Source organism: Benincasa hispida, chromosome 1, assembly GCF_009727055.1.
Source record: "Benincasa hispida cultivar B227 chromosome 1, ASM972705v1, whole genome shotgun sequence".
Classification (NCBI taxonomy): Eukaryota; Viridiplantae; Streptophyta; class Magnoliopsida; order Cucurbitales; family Cucurbitaceae; genus Benincasa; species Benincasa hispida.
In genome coordinates this window covers 88866445-88884845 of record NC_052349.1, presented here as the reverse complement: position 1 = coordinate 88884845, position 18401 = coordinate 88866445, and the positions used below count along the sequence as shown (strand labels likewise).

The following is an 18401-nucleotide window of genomic DNA, read 5'->3' as shown; positions in this document are numbered from 1 at the left end:
TTTAGAGGTATTTGTTGTCTTTAATTAATTTCTAGCTTTTAAGTGTTAAATTTTATGTCTAGTCAATGTTTCTAAAATAAATGCATTAAATATGGTGGATGGAAGATGGTGGTTGGAAGATGGTGGTTGGAAGATGGAGAGCTCTTTTAATGTTTTATTTTAACTTTTTCTACTTTACATTAAGTAGGTTTAGAATCTCTATAAGGGTATATAGAATGCATGTGAGCCATTCAATCTAACCTTGATCAAGTTGATTGTGGAGTGACTCAGTCTAAAACAAGATATTCCAATATTGTTTCTAGATCTTCGATCAAGAGGTAATCTAATTCTAGCATTTTCTCGGGGTTGAGCTAAATTGTATAAGGAGGTATTAATTTCTTAGATTCAAAGGTTCTTGCTACATAATAGCTTGGGTCTTTGGGCTGAAGGTTAGGGTTGCCTTATTAGAGAGTGGGAGAGATGACATACGACTTACCCACATGGTCAGTGGTCACCTGCGTGTAGTGGTTGATGGCAAGCGATAGTCGTTGGCGCATAGTAGCTAAAAAATGTTGGTTGTAGGTTGGAGTTGATGAGTCTTAAACGAAAAAGAAAAAGATGGGACTTGCATTTTAGGCAGTGGTTTTTGTGAAGGAGAAAATGTGTGCGGTGCTTTTAGGCTTAAAAAATGTCGAAAATAACTCCTAATTTTAGGATTTTGATATGGTGATGTACTATAGTCATTTAATAAATTTGATGTTATAGGAAAACATTATAATGTTTTGCTTTTTTTTTTTTTTTTTTTTTTTTTTTTTTTTTTTTTTTGAGGGGGAGTGGGAGTGGGAGGTTTCGACATAAAAGACCTTAAAATAGGGGCTATATTAAATTAATATATTGAACATTTCATTTTTACCAAAAAAAAGCCTATTGGATTTTGTTTTTCCACTAATGTCAGTGACTATTTACAATTTAGCCCCTAGTCCCACACACAGATATATATATTGTTGGGTTTTATGTCCTAAAACTCGTGGTTTGTAAATATTAGAACTTATTATGAGAATTCGATAAAGTTGTTGAATATATTGTTTTTTAGAAATCCAATAGACCTAAGTCCCTTAACTATTATATGAGTACTTGAACTTTATGTGGAGACATACAAGTGGATCAAGTTCGAGTAAATAGTCAAAATGATCTATAGTATATGAATAAGGTTAGGTACCTTTGGTAATACTATTGGATGCGACCTACTCTGTAGTTGTTACAAAATGTTGTAAAGTGCTACATACAAAGTGATCCTAATTCGTGCATGTTGAGACATGAGGAGTGGGGGTGTCCTGTGCAAATGAGTTTTGTGCAAGATCGGACCACAAAACCTATCACTCTTACTTTATAATGTTGTTTACTGTTTAAGACTGAATATTTCAAAGCAATGACCTAGGTAACTTAACCTTAATCCTGGGTTAACTATGAACTCTTGTTTGTTCGAGATTATCCTTTGATTTGCAAATGATGAGAGTAGATCAATTGCCTCTGTTCATTAAGCTTACCATTTTGGGGATAAGACCGGATGAATAGCTGTTCATTAAGCTTACCATTTCAAGTGTTAATTCTGGGTCTTGAACAAGAGGCCTCATTCTCTCATTGGCTTGAGAGGGATTCGATTTGTTGATTGGATCACAAATCAATTGTTCATTAGGAGATCAGCGAAACTTAAGGAACAAGAGATAATTTCGGGGGTAAAACAGAGATTTGACCCAGCCGTTATTATGAACAACCTAGTTAACTTACTAATCATGGTTATATCGAGTGGATATAATACATCTACAGTGAGGGGAGTTCAACTATGGGCTTTAGTGGAATCACCCATTAGTTAACAAATGGGGATTAGATCGGTCTAATGAGTTTAGCTGATAAATCTCGGATCGTTGGAGCCTATGATCTGTAGGTCTGCAAGGTCCCCCTACTAGCTCGTAAATGGATAAGCTATAGAATAGCGTGATAAGTTAATTTGAAGTGTTCAAATTAGAATTAAATGAATTTGGAGAAATAATATTTAAATATGATTTAAATATTTGAAGATGGAATTATGTTAAAAAAATAATTTATTATTTGATATTAAATTAATTAGAATTATTTAAATGTTTAAATAATTATTTATTAATTTTATTAAAAAAATTAATTTTGTTAAATTAATAGTATTTTTAGTTTTATTAAATAAAATTGATTTTTGAAATCAATTTTGATAAAATAGAAACAGAAAAGAAAAAACATAAAGTTGGAAAAATTGATTTTCCATTTACTTTATGAACTAGCTCACCAACAACCTACTTTAACTCTTCATTAACTCCAAGCATGAGGTGTCATGTAGCAAACTTCTTTGCATGAATGTCTGCAATATATAAAAGATTTTGGAGTGTTTTGAAGGGAGAGCAACTGAACAAAATTCTGAGAAAAAGTTGAGAGGAGAAGGATGGTCTTCTACATAGTTGCTGCTGTGAGCTTCTCCAAATTCCCTTAATTCCAGCTTATTTTGAGTCCCACTACTCAATTTTAAGCTCTAAGAGTATAGTAGAGAAGATCTTGGGGTGGTTTACAACAAGATCCTGTGGAGTTTGCAGCTGAATCGAAGCTTAGAGGAAGTTCTTCAAAGGTATGTCATGCAACCCATTTTTTCTGTTGAAGCATGTTTTCTGCCAAATTAATGAATTAGAATTCTTATGGATCCTTGATACTTCCATTGCATGTTGTTTAACTCTTGGCATATATATATATATAAAATTGTGATTCTCTCTCCTCCATGCACAGGCTTAAGGCTTCACACCTATTAATATTTCTTTTTAAAGAAGAAAAATCATCGACTCCTCCACTTCCCCTTTCTTCCTCCTCCATCTCTTTTCTCCATCCAGCAATTTCACACCCTTCGCTGTTGCCATTCGCCCGTCGGATTCGACTGACCCATGCCGTCGTTGTTCACCAGTCCGTTGTTTTTCAGTCGGATTCGACCGCCATTCGCCAATCCTTCGTGCGCTATTCATTCTTATTCATCAGTCATTCACCACTACAAGAAATAATGGATACAACAGCTAACGAAAAAGGCTATAAAAGACCTTGTATAGCCTTTTTCGAAGGTCCTGACAGCCCATGTTATTAAAAGTCTAGGACTTTTTATAGCTTTTTTGTAGAGCTATAATAGATGTATAATAGAGTATGGAGATATAGCATGTATACATGGCTATGAAACATTCAATAGCATTAGTCATTAAAGCTATCTTTAATATATAATAGCTTGCTCTTAATGCTATCTTTATTATATAATAGCTTTTTCTGAATGCTCTATTTGACACATAATAATCTTTTTTTAAGGCTACTATATCATCTATATAACTTTAATCTTATGTTATGACAAACAACATTGAAATTATGTCCATTTACATTTCAAACACTTGTTTTAAGTTAAATAGACATATGAAATAATTCATAATGTATGCATTAAATACAATGACTTCCTTTCATTATTGAAATTTAGTAATCAATTTACGTTAGAAACTAAAAAAATTATCCAATAATACAAAAAATACATCAAATGTAATTTTTAACCATACAACAAAATTCATCAAATTTTAAGGATTATAGCATCACGAAATTGAGCTTCCATCTTTGATCTTCATCTACCTACATAAAAAGTGAACTAACATCAGATTGGTTCCCAAAACCACAATTGAATATCAAAACTATATAAAAAGTATATAATTGTCATTTTGACTCTCAAAACAACCTAAAATTACGTGGTTCATTAATAATCAACAAAGTTACATAACACAATTATTAAACTTTTAATTACTTATAAATTCATGAGCTTGTCATTCATTTTAGCTATTCTCAATGTAACAAATATATATAAGCATTGGTTAGTAAGGGTAAGTTGACATTAAACTTCATAGATCATTGAAATAATAAATGCCACTAATTAGGCAATAATAATAATAATAATACAAGCAATGGTCATTAACTCTAAACATATGAAAATAGTAGTGAAATAGAAACAAAGGCACAATGAATAAATATTTTAAAAAAAATTCAGAACAATATGTAAAATATGGAGATGTTTTACAATTCCAATAATAGATTGAAATCAACAATGATTAAAGTGTAACTTGTTTTACCCACTAAGAAAAAAGCAAAAAATAAGCATGACAAACATGCTAAAACAATACTTTTTTGCTTGCGGTTCATTGAAAAAAAGATTCCAATCTTATCTCTAGTCACGAACCTACAAATAATACTCATGGTAAAAACAGAGCAATAAACAATTGAAGGCGAGAAGAGAAATAGTGTAGTACAAGAGAGAAGAAAAGGAAATTGTCATCAAGAGAATAAGAAAGTGATAATTCAAAATGTTCTAAAAGATGTTTTAAACTGAAATTTGAGCATTTGTATGTTATTACCCGCTTTAAAAGTCTCTCCTGTTTGAATTGGACGAACATCGAGTTCTTCATAGTGGGGGAGTTCTAGACCGGATCGAGGACCGAATCAAGACTTGGATCGAGTCCAATCGAGGATTGAGTTCTAGACCGGATCGAGTTCTTCACAATGGGAATCGAGGATCGAGTTATGAATCAGATCAAGTTCTTCGCAGTGAGGACGAGTTCTTCACAATGGGGATCGAGGATCGAGCTTTGGACTGGATTGAGGATCGAGTTCTAGCATAAAATTTTTAGACTAGGATCACAGAATCATCAACCATAAAAAAAAACAAAACCCAATACATAATTGCATTCCATTTAGCTAGTTCGATCTCCTTCAAGTGCAGAAACTATAATCGAACAACAACCAAACACAAATAGTAATTAATTGCCAATGGAAAAAGTGTAAAAAGGAAAATCTAAAATAAAATAAAAAAGAAAATGAAAATGGATCTAAGAATGAGTAAAGAAAGGAAAATCACACTCACCAACGTTGCTGCAACTGATGGAGACGATGAAAAATCAATCGTCGACGATGGTATGTGGGCACACATTTTAGGACATCATTCGGAGTTGAGAGTGATAAAGAGAGGAATGAGAATGATATGGGTTTCAAATGCTGAAAGTTGTGATTTAAGAAAATAAGGGTTGAGATTTGAGAGAAAGAAAATTGAGATTTTGTGTGGAGAGACGAAGAAAGGAAAGAAGAGAAATAAAGAAAAAGAAAATATGGGTTTTGTGTGTTTGAAGAAGGGGTGAAGCGTGCGGCCTCCAAAATTTTATGTGTTCGGGTAGGAAACTACAAAATTTTGAGTGCACCCCCAAAATTTGATTTTTAACATTTTTTTTAAAAAAAATTTCCTATAGCCTATTTTTAAAAAGGCTATGTCCAAGAACTATAATAAGTCATATTTGTTGTAGTGCCCGTCGAAATCGGCTGTTTTTCCTCGTTTATCAACTATTTTCCATCATCAAATCGACTTCTGGTCATCGATCGCGGGTCGCCTAGGTAAGCCGTCGTCTTCTCGTTGATTCTCTCTCCATTCGAGTTTTGCTCCCTTCGGTTGTGCCACACACCAAGATCCATTTGCCTATATAGATCCGTGGTGGCCATGGCTGAAGAAGAATAAAAGATGAAGATGGAGGGTTATGTGTTATAAACCCCCATATGAAGATGGACTTTGTTCATGCCATCTATATAGACCCGCCACACCAAGATCGAGGAGAACTTTTTTTTTTTAAAAAAAAACACTAAATATATATTTTATAAACCTCCAAGGGAATATGCATTTCTTTACTTGATGTATGTGAATTATATATTGTTATATATGCCACTATTTATTTGATATATACTGTTATTATATTGAATATTAAGTCAATATGTGATTTATATACTGTGATAAATGATAAAAAAATTTGATTAAACAATATATAATCTTAATTTTGTATATTATAATATCTATTGATCTTAATTTTGTATATGTTCCAAAGTATATTGACAATATTTCAAGGTATTTGTTAGAATATAAAAATTAATTGACAGTTTTTTATTTAGATTTTATGTGTATTGTGATATATACAAATTTTGATGTATTGGGATTTCTGATTACTTAAATGGATATATATTGTAAATGAAATTTATGATCTATACTGCTATTTATGTCGAACATTAAGCCAATATTATTTATATATCGTGGTATATTTTATGTATTAGATTATAATGGTGATTTATGTCGAACATTGAATCAATCTGTAATTTTATATACTATGATATATTTCATATATTGGTTAGAATATTTTCAAATACCTAACCAAATGTTATGAGATATATCTTAAATAACCACGAATTCGCAAAAAAAAAAAAAAAAAAAAAAAAAAAATTTTTTTTTTTTTTTTTTTTTTTTTTTTTTTTTTTTTTTTTTAAGAATTCTAATTTAAAGACATTTTTGAAATATATAACAAGAATGTTTTATGTAATTTTTTTTTTCAATAATAGTGACAGGAAGGTAACCCCATTCTTAACCCCATAATATCATGCATGCTTTGCCAGACAGGAAGGTAACATGTACAAATATAAAGTCAAAATTGGAAGCTAAAAGGTATATATAAATGTGTGTTTGGAATTTAGAATTGAATTTGAACCAATGTCCTCATCAATTCCCTATTCATGTTTTTATTTTCATATATATAATTATGTAAGATGATGATTGTCTATATATATCTTTATAAAATAAGAAATACGTGTAAATGTTATAAACATTAAGATTTGATTTTTTAAAATTAAATTTAAACATTACCTACACCACTATGTTTTTATGTTTTTACTATTAACTTTAAATAAGCCAAAATTTGACAAATAAAAAAATAGTTCTAAAAAACTGTCTTTTATATTTAGAATTTAACTACGAATTTGAATGTTTCTTTTTTAATAAAGATGAGAACCTCAATTGAGGGAGAAAAAAACAAATATAAATTTCAAGCTCAATAAAACTATTTTGACTGAAACAGAAAATTCCAAACAGATGAAAAACAACCTTTTTAGTTTCTAATTTTTTAAGCAAGTTGAGAAGGGACATTGAATTCCCTCTCACCCTGTGAAACAAAATTTAGGGAATTTGCAATGGGCGGCAATTTCAAATTGCAATTTTGTGGGCGTGCCATCAGTATATGTCATTTTGCAGATATGGCAAATTTTTCAAATATAAAATTATGTTTAATTCCTGAATTTTCCTTGTATCAATTCTACCATTTTTTTTCCTCTCGTGTTCTTTTTCAGCATCTTTGTCTTCGATTTTTCATTGATTTCCTCTTCGCCTTCAATTTCTTCATCGTCTTCATCTCTACAGCAACGATCGTCGATTTCTCCGACGATCACAAGATTCTCTTCGTTCCGACCAAATTCGAGTGTCGAGCCATAATCGCCTAGTGCTTTCTCGTTGGAGACGATGACGATTTCGGCTTCGGAATGGAGTTCGAGATGCAATCTGAAATCAATCGACGAATTCTCACTTCGATTTACGTGCTATCTCATCAATATTCTTGTTCCTTGTTGATCTGCACCATCTTCTTCTTCATCGAGCACCTGTGAGCGCAAGAGAAGAATTTCTTAGATCTATCTTTTTGCATCTAAACTGATGGCAGAGACAAAAACCCAAAGGAAATTAGCTTCAAAGTGGGATTACGTGTGTGGAATTAAGAATAGCTACGTGGAGGCATTACAATCACAAAAATATTCTCACCCATAAACTCATACCAATAAATATTATATAATAATCAAACAACAATCACATAATAATTGATATCACTAATAATTATCGTCAAATAATAATCAGATAATAATTAAATAGAAATCAGTATTACTTTTGGACTTATGTAGGCCATACTGTTTTGATATTTTTTACAAATTTGAAAATAGAGACATATGGGCCTAAATTTTGTACTTAATGCTGCAGTTGCCCCTAAAATTTATATTCTGAAACCAAACTAAAATTATAGTTATAGTTGGTCGGGTTGATCTACGAGGAGCACTTGTGTTTCTCTTTAATTGTGATTCAAATATCTTGAGGTAGCCAATGGGGAGTTTAGTTGTTATTTCAATGAAAATTAAAATGCATGAATATAAATAGCAAGAATGTAAGCCGAATATCAATGGAGAAAAGACTAGTTTAGGGAATCGGATTCTATCCATTTAATTGGTTGATCATAGAATGCGGAAGATAATTAATTTATAAACCCAGCCTACTTGTTCGGATAGCCTAGACCAGTGCCTTAATTGATTAATTAATTTCTTAATTAAACTAGATGCTCGATTGATTGAATTCGATAGCGTCCATATAAAATTAGTCTTTGCATAATGCATAGGGGATTCACTAACACGATTAGTGCCTTGGATAGCCTAAGTTACTCATCGATTCATTCTTGAATTAAATCAAGCATGCAATGTTGTAAAAGCGTTATTCTAAACAACCTACCAATATAAACACAATCATGCTTTGACCTTCTCCAGTACTTCAAGGTTAACATATAATTATATATCATAAATCATATGTTATTCTCTAGCCTAACAATAAAAATACGAAGATTGGCCAAATCATCCGTGAGTTCAATGCATAGTAGTTAAACCTCATTCAAGAACAACAGAATTTCAGCAAGCAAAATTTGATAAAAAAACAAGATCTCATAACCAATTTAAATGGGTTTCTAACCTAACCCTAAACTTAAAAGACTTACCTTAGCCACACAAAATGTTGAATAATCTTCTCATGGCAAAGATTAAACCCAAAATATGAAATACAAAATGAAAGTGATGAAAAACAGCGGAAATGTTCAAAATGGAGGGTGGGGCTCGAGGTATAATTTAACCTAAAAACTTCCTATTTATAGATTTTATCCCAATGCTATCGTGATATAGACAGCGTCGCGACGTTATGTCTTTAGTGTGCATAGGAATTTCTGTTGGCACTGTGACGCTTCATCCATTTGCTGCTACTATAAGTAGTATCATGTCGCAGTACTGGTTGACGTTGCAGCAGTCTCGCCTGGGTATGCCACTGTCTTTGGCGCCCTGCAGCAGCGCTATATGATGCTCTACCCTTAAGGGAACTTGTGTAATTTTGTCTATCTCTGTCCGATTGATGCTTTTGGACTCCGTTTTGGTCCATTTTAGCCTAATTTTCGATTTTGACGGTCAATTCTACTTCTTAAATGCTCAAGACCTATAAACTCATGAAACAAACAAGTAAAAATCATATAAAATGAGACCAAATTAAGTGGAGCGAGATAGTACCTTTTGGATGCTGTCACAAGTAATAATTTAGTTCTCAAACTTTAAGGGCCTGTTTGTTTCATAAGTATTATCATCATATAGATATTTAATATCTGTGTTTGTTTTACAGAATTTCACTTTTTAAAATCTAGAATATTATTATCTAAGAAACTTTAAAGTCAATTTGGAATGAGCTTTTTAATACCCTCCATACTTGTGGGATTTTTAATACTTAGGAGATGAATAAAGCCTGATTATTTAACAAATTAGTATCAATTAGTTATTACTATTAAATTTAATTAATTATTAAATATAAATAAATTAGACTTAATAAAGTTCAACTAATATATGTTATCTTAACTATTTAATATAAATTTTATTATTAATTATTAGTATTCTAATTAATTAATATTTATTTAATTATTTTTATTAAATAAGTAAAATAATTAAAAAAATTTAATTAAAAATATTCATTTATTAGTATTATAAGTGATTAAATAATTAATCAATATAAAAAATATATTAAATAATCAAATTTAATTATGACTACATTACTTGTTCTCTTACATTTGATTAAAAAATTCTTTAGTTTTAGTTTCTGTATACAATCAAACACATTCATTTAACTTTTAAACATTAATTATTCTGTAAATTCAAACGTAGACATTAATTATCTCATACATTTAAAATTCAGAAATTTAATATCTATACCCATAAAACAATATCGACGGTCCAAAGGACCCCTAATAGGTAATGATTTATAGTCCATCTACTTCAACATTTTTTGAAAAATTTTAGACTCTAACAGAAGACATTGTTAACATTTTTTTTTTTTTTTTTGAAAAAACATTGTTAGGATTCAATATGATTAATTATATATGTAGATTGATAAATTGATTATGGACAAAATATATTTATAATTAAAAAAATAAATATTAGGTCATTATATTATCAGCTGGATACTTTGACAAAAAAAAAAAATTACGACGATAGAAACTAAAATAGTTATAAATTTTAAGATACAAAAAGAACTAAATTATTACATGTACTAAAGGTCGGAAATTAAATTGTTATACACTTTAAAATACATAGATAAAATTGTGCCATCTAGTTTATTTGTTTACTGCATTTTGACTGTTAAGACATCCGACAATATTTTGGGCTCCTTTTAATAAAACACTAATGAGGCCAAAGTTCTTTTGTAGATTTAAGCTGGAGTAATCTTGGCTACTAGCCTGGCTTTATACTTCACTTCTTGATTGTTTATCCTAAAAATTTCTTCTGATAAACCCACTTACAAGGTATGTTACCTTTGTTAAGTGGTTTATCACTGAGCTCCCATGTCTCATTTTTGTAGAGTAAATCTATTTCACGCTTCATAGTTATAAATCATTCATTCCTCTCTTCATTGTTCAAGGCTTCCTCAAAGCTGTTAGGTTCTGTTAGAATTGGTGTCCTAAATCTCTTGTATTATTGTAGTTTGTAAACATTGTATAAACAAAATTTTGTTAATCAAATAATTGTTATTTTATGGACATACACTCAATCAATTAAACTAAGATCATAGGTTATTTTATGTAATTTAAACAAGTATGTAGAGACATACATGCAGATCTTGTTTAAATAATAATCTAAATAGTCTGTAGTAGATGAATAAGACTGAGTACCTTATCCTGGTAATACTACGGATACAACCCACTTTGTAGATGTTACAAGCATTGTAAAGTCCTACAAATGACCTGATCCTAATCATTCATGTAGAGACATGTGAGCCGGGATATCCAATACAACGGGTTTGTATAAGATCGAACCACGAAATGGTAAGTCTCATTATATAACACCGTTAATAATAGAGACTTACATTTCACTAGAATGATCATAGGTGACATGACCTGAATCCTGAGTGAGTTATAAACTCTTGCTCATGAAGGCAGTCCTTTGATTTGTATGGGTGAGAGTGGCCAGATTGCCAACTCAATAAGTGTACCATTTTGGGGATTCGTTTGATTGGGGAGCTTGGAACACAGCTACACAAGACGGAATTCACTCATTCCCTAATGTTGGGATAAGTAGATAAATTTCCCCCTTAAGGGTTGATTTCGAGGCTTGAACAATGTGACCACACCCTCTCTTGACCCGAGAGGGACTTGGTCATAGTTGGACTATGACTTATTGTTCATTAGAGAAATCAGTGTTACTTAAGAAGTTAAATATAACTATAGGGGCAAAACGGTAATTTTGGCCCAACTGTATTTATGAGCAATTTTTGAAGGGTCATCGCACTGTTGACTGGTTATATTCAATGGACACAAAAATATATTTGTAGTGCGAAGAGTGTAGCTGTCAGTCTTTAGTGAAATGATTGATAGTTATTGGATATTAGGTAATTTAATTAAAGAGTTTAATTAATTATCCAAGTTCCATTGGAGCTTCAATCTATAGGTCCATAGGGATTTATTTGAGAATTAATTTTGAATTAATTTGAATTGTTCAAATTAATTGAGAAAAATTAATTATATATGATATAATTAATTATATGTGATATGATTAATATAATGTATTAAATACATTATAATATAAAGTATTTGAGGTTTTTGAACATGATTCAAATACTAATTATATGAATGAGATTCATATAATTATATTTCATATAAATATGATTTATGTTAAATACCATAAATGGTTGAGAGGAATTAAATATTTGAATATAATTTGAATATTAATTATATGGATGAGATTCATATAATTAAATTTTAGTATAAATGTGATTTATATTAAATGCTATGCATAGTTGAGAGAAAATAAAACTATAGGTTATATTGTATTTGATCAATATAAATCTATACGTTACATGTTATATTTGATATAACATATAGTGTATATATATAATAAGGTAGTTATTAAATATATAAATTAATTTTAATTAAATTAAATTAAATTTATATTTTAATTTAATTTAAGGGAGGGAGTGACAACTCCCTTCCCCTAATTCTCTGAGGCAAAACATGCAAGGGAACGACTATACGACTAATTCTATTTTTCTCTTCTTCCTCTAGATCACAGAGAAGAGCATTTTAGAAAAATCTCCTCCTCCCTCTCAATATCTCTTCTTCCTTCTTCCAAGAATTCAAGCAAAATATACAACTCTTGCTTGAATTCTAAATCCCAAGAGAATACAGAGGGTTATCCAGTGGTTGTGCCCAACTGGGATTTCGGTTTGGAAATAAAGATCAAGATCGAAACGTTCGTGATCGTGGATCGAGGGATTTACCTGAAGAAAGTGTTCTTGAAGGGTAAGTGTAATTCTTTTTCCTTAATTCCTATGTAAAAGCATACTGTAAAGTTTGTTTGATAATGCACAATTTGTTTTTGAATATGTAATTTAAGAATTCTGTGAAAAGTTAAATTAGGAACGATCCCCGCTTCCGCACAGGGACCTTCGATGGTTTCCCTTCAATTGGTATCATAGCGAGATTTCGTTCCCAATTATTTTTAATTCCAGATTTTAATCACAGTTTTGTGGGTGCATTCTGTGATATTTTATATGATAAATTGTTGATGAATTCTTTGTAATTTTGGAAGTTCCGTGATTAGGCTTTTTGTGTTTACTGCTTTGGTTTTACAAATTCGATTTGTAAGGATCCGTTGTTTTGGGCGTTAAATGTTATTGAATATGTATTTTTATTGTCTTGAGTCAATCGTGCTGTTTTGGTGACTTTCTGACAAAAACAGGGCTCAAATAAGACGAGATTCAAAGAAGATTGAATCTATACAGTAGGTGACTGTACAGTAGCGTAGTGACGCTACGATGCGGCGGACAGAGTTCTTCTCCATAACATCGGGACACTAGGGCACGACATCACGACGTTCCGAGATGGAGAAGAAGAGCTGGTTCATGTGCGGTTCGGTTCGATTTGTAGTTAGCTCAGGTCTGGTTTGCTTGATTCGAGCAGTTGAAGGGCGGTTCAATTGCTTGAGGTCCGGTACGTGCTGTTTTAAGACCTAGTTCACCTGTTTAGAACCGGTTGGATCTTTTATTTTTAAAATAGGTATTTTTGATCAATTAAATTAATATAAACATTATATTAATTTAGTTAATGCTTTAGATGTCCAACCCCAGTCCATAATTGTTATTTAAATTATGCATATGATGTATGGTTTAATTTTGTTATATATGTCATAATGTATATCATATAGTAAAATTCCACCATAGGTCATACATTATTCATGCATCTTTCTATTATAAATGTTATAATATCTAGTTGCAAGATTTAATTTTATAGCATGCTAATGCATCATTTTATTGGGTTTTTTATGTCCTAAAACTCACAGTTTGTAAAATAATAAACATTTTCTATTATCAATATACTTGTTATTGATCTCATAAATTGTATGAAAGTCTAAATCTAATAAATTAAGACCCATGACTATTGGATGAGTACTTGAACTTTATGTGGAGACATAAGAGTGGATCAGGTTCGAGTAAATAATCAAAATGATCTGTGGTACATGAATGAGGTTGGGTACCTTATTCTGGTAACACCATTGGATGCGGCCTACTCTGCAGTTGTTACAAAGAGTTGTAAAGTGCTACATACGATGTGATCCTAATTCGTACATGTTATGACATGAGAAGTAGAGGCGTCCTATGCAATAAGTTTGCATAAGATCAGGACCAAGAAATAATTCACTCTTACTTTATAACATTGTTTACTGTTTAAGACTGACTATTTCACCTAGATGACCTAGGTAACTCGATTTAAATCCTGAGCTAACGATGAACTTTTGTTTATTCGGGATTGCCCTTAGATTTGCATAGTTGAGAGTAGGCTCAACAGTGTCGACTCAATAAGACTCCCATTTTAGGGGTAAGACTGGATAGATAGCTAGGGACATAGAGTGCAAGACGGAGTTCACGCCTACCCGATTAAGGGATATGTTAAATGTTGTCTCTCAAGTACTGAATCCAGGTCTTGAATAATGGACCCCACACTCTCACTAGGCTGAGAGAGTTTGGTTTAGTGATTGGATCACAAAACAGTTGTTCATTAAAGGATCAGTAGGGACTTGAGAAATAAGACGTAATCTCGAGGGTAAAATAGATATTTGACCCAGTCGTTATTACGAACAACCTGTGAAGGGTCGACTTATTGATTATGGTTAAATCATGTGGACATAATATATCTACAGTGCGGGGAGTGCAACTATGGGCTTTAGTGGAATGACCCATTAGTTAACGAATGGGGATTAATTTGGTCTAATGAGTTTCGCCAATTAATCTCGAATCGTTGGAGCCCATGATCTGTAGGTTTGTGGGTTCCCCTATTAGCTCGTAACAGACTAGCTCTAGAATAGCGTGATAAGTTAATTTGAAACGTTCAAATTAGAATTAAGAAAATTAAAAATTATATGAGATATAATTATATGTTTAATTTTAGAATTAAACAGAATAGGAGAATTTATATATTTAAATATGATTTAAATATATAAAGATTAATATGTATTAAAATTAATTTAATATTTGATATTAAATTAATTAAGTTTTATTTAATAATTAATTTATGAAATTAATTAAATTTTCATTTTTAAAAATCAAAATTGATTTTATAAAATCAAAATTTGATTTTGGATAAAATTGGAAAAGTACAAACCAAAAACACACAAAATGGAAAAAAGGGTTTTTTCCATTATCCATCACCTAAGTAGCTCACACATGAAGCAATATCTTGGCCTTGTCTTCTCCAAGCATGAGCTGCAACTCATGCAACTCTTCTCTTTGCATGTTGATCTGCAATATAATGAAGACATTGGAGTGAAAATCGGGCATACAATCAATAGAGATTTTGAGAGAAATTGGGTTTGAAGAAAGAGTTCTTCAGCTAGTTTTCTGCGGTGAGCATTTCTCCTTCTACCCTTGATTTAAGCTTGTTTTGAGTCCCGTAACTCAATCTAGAGCACCAAGAGAATAGTGGGGAAGATCTTGAGGTGGTCTACTACAAGATTTGGAGAAGATAACAGCTGATGAAGGAGCTTTAAAGAAGTTCTACAAGAGATATGCCTTGAAACTCACTTATTTCTGTAAAAGCATGCTTTATATTTTGCCAAAATTAGTGAATTTGAATGCTTAGATAATCTTTGTGCTTCCGCTGCTGTTGATACAATCTTATACATATAAAATAAGTGTTATACTATATGCTTGCATGCATTAATAACATAGCCATGCATCATTTATATTATAATAGTTATAATATATAGTTTGGATGTATGAATGCATTGTATGTTATTTATTTCATTACCTTATCATATAAATATTATATATGGTTTGTAATGAAATGGGAATTGAATGTTGCATGACATTACTTTGATAATTCTATAATTGTTACAATTTTATAAAGTATGTCATACGATGCAATGAATGATTTTAATTTGTTTCATTTTGTTTATAATCGTTATAATTAAATGGAATTAGAAATTAAAATCAATAATTCAAAATTGCATGCTAATTTAGTTAAAATCATTTTCTTTTTTAAATAGTTTTAAAATTTGATTCACATAGACCTAAGATCACAAATTTCTAATGAGATTAGAAATTAGATTAATTCTTTTAATCAGTTTAATAGGATTAAAGTGGTTCTAATAAAAGATTAAAATTGTAGTAAACGTATCTATAAGAGACCTTTTGTCTAAGGCTAGTTCTGTTTAGGTTGAGGTATTTAAGTTGACGAAAACGTAACACCCCTACCTGGAAACTAACCTGGAAAGGTGAATTAGATAGATTTGTTACAAGCATGCAATTGTTTATTAAGGTTTGTTAAAGAGTTTAACGAACATTAATCAAAATTGTTTAACTATCTAAAGTAAGTGTTACTTTTGGGCAAACTTAAACAATCACCTAATAAAAAATAATTAGCCGTATTTTTCCAAAGTAAAGTAAACCCTAGGTTATAATTAAAATACTTAGTGGGAGGAAAAAGATGTATACATCAATTTTCACTCACGTTTCTCCCTTTATGTTTACATCGTGAGGCTCATGCTTGGCCTCGAGGCGCCCTGGGAGCGTCCCCCTTCGGATGGTGTTTGCAAGGGTCAATATCAAGGTGAATGGAGAGAGTATTTATAGTAAGTGGGAGAGGGATGTGTGTCAACATGTCCTGCGGTCTCCTTCATTAGTTTGCACCGTGAGATCTTCTTGCACGACCTCGAGCGTCCTGGGAGTGTCCGCCTTCAGATGGTTTTGCAGTAGGTCAATATCAAGGCGAACTCCAGAAATGGATAAGATAACTTTAGTTTTTTCTCCAATCAATTTTTCCCTTCGGTTGGCTCATTGGGGTAGAACTCTGGAGTCTAAAATGAAGGGTCACACTTATGAAAAATTTTTAAACTAGTTAATAATTTCTTGACCAAAGAAATGATGATTGATTATTATAGGAATAAGAGTTATTCTGGTGTAATAATTGGTTGAGAGTGTCTCAATTCAGTGAAGGGACAATTGACTACCCTTCGGTTACTTTTGTCCTAAATCACTGAAGCATCATTGAAAAATTAGATGTTAAATGGGGTTCATTTAGTTTTTGCTAAATTTGATTGGATATCTTAGATTTATACTAAAATCTAATGTAGATCAATTTGTTCCTTTTTCAGCAAAAATGTCAAACTGTAATTATCCGTTAGTTACCTCTAATTTGACTGGTTTAAATTATACGATGTGGAAAGATTCAATTAAAATGTTTTTTGTGGTTAACAACCTTAATATTATCATGACTGAGGATTGTCCTCAAGTTCCAACCCTTGATGCAACACGAAATGTTCGTGATGCATAGAAAATGTGGACAAAGACTAATTCTAAGGCTAGGGTTCACATTTTGGCAAGCATACCTGATGAATTAGCCAAAAGATTTGAGAGCATCGTCACTGCACATCAAATCATGCAACCAATGCAAGAATTGTTTGAGCGAAAGTTCTCACAGTTCAAGCAAAATAGGGTTGATGATAATGAAACCAATAATATCAGCTCCTTAGATAAACTTCAGTCCATATTGAATGTCAAGGGACAAACAGAGAAAGTAATTGTTGCTTAATCTAATGAAGTTAATCAACGAGGATCATCCTCTAAGATGAAACTTGGAGTTTATGATATGAGTTGTGGAGCTGATTCCACTACTCTCCAAAAAATGAAGAACTCCAAAGAAAATAAATCTGATTTATTTGTCTTAGAGACGTGCTTAATAGAGAATGATAATTCTGCCTGGATAGTTGATTCAAGAGCTACTAATCATGTATGTTCTTCTTATCAAGGATTTAATTCTAGTTGGTAGCTTGAGAGATGACTCTTAAATTCGGTACTAGTGAGGTCATTTCAACTGTTGTCATAGGTAGGCTTCAGTTATTTTTGGAAAAGAAATGGTATATGTTATTGGATGATGTATATGTAGTACCTCAAATTAAGAGGAACTTAATTTCAATTTCTTGTCTGATTGAACAAAAGTATTCCTTATCCTTCTCTAAAAATAAAGTGTTTATTTTCAAGAATGGAATGGAATTAGGCTTTGATTCAATGAAAAATAACTTATATGTTTTGTACTGGGCCTTAATGCTTAAGTTTATTGTTTTGTACTTGTTGTATTATACACCCCACTCGCTTTAGGACAAGTGGGACATTGTTGGGGTTGATGCCCTAAACTCTCATTAGGTCCTGTAGTTTGTGAACACCTGTATTGAACAAACGCTTGTGATGTAATAATATATGATATTTTCTTCATTGTTGTCTATGAAACATGGGATGTTTTAATTGCTTTACCACAGACCAATAAAATAAGATCCTTGGTTGATGGTGTAACTTAAGCATGTATGTGGAGACATACAAGTGGATCATGCCTTATGTGATAACCAAAATGGTCTGTAGTATATGGATCCAGGAGGGAAACCTTATCCTAGTGACACTATGGATGCGGCCCGCTTTGTAGAAAGTTACAAGTGTTGTGACGTGCTACAAATGGTTTGATCCTAATAATTCATATGAAGACATGCGAGCGGGGGCGTCCTATAAAAATGAGTTTGTATAAGACCGGACCATGAAGTGTTATAGTCTTGTTATATAACGCCGTTCATGACAAAGACTTCACTTCACTAGGATGACCATAGGTAACATGACCTCAATCCCGAGTGAGTTGGGAACTCCTACCATTGAGGGCAGT

At 31.7% G+C, this 18401-nt stretch overlaps 1 long non-coding RNA gene across 2 annotated transcripts; it reads left to right on the top strand.

Annotated features, from left to right (window-relative positions):
* Positions 1 to 302: 302 nt before the first annotated feature.
* On the top strand, positions 303 to 3294 carry LOC120069971. 2 transcript variants are annotated; one of them, XR_005479733.1, is made up of 3 exons: positions 303 to 317; positions 2404 to 2629; positions 2785 to 3294. It is a non-coding gene; the product is annotated as an uncharacterized LOC120069971 (long non-coding RNA). The 2 variants fall into 2 exon arrangements; XR_005479732.1 differs by lacking the exon at positions 303 to 317 and having other exon boundaries at positions 2259 to 2629.
* Positions 3295 to 18401: the final 15107 nt, after the last annotated feature.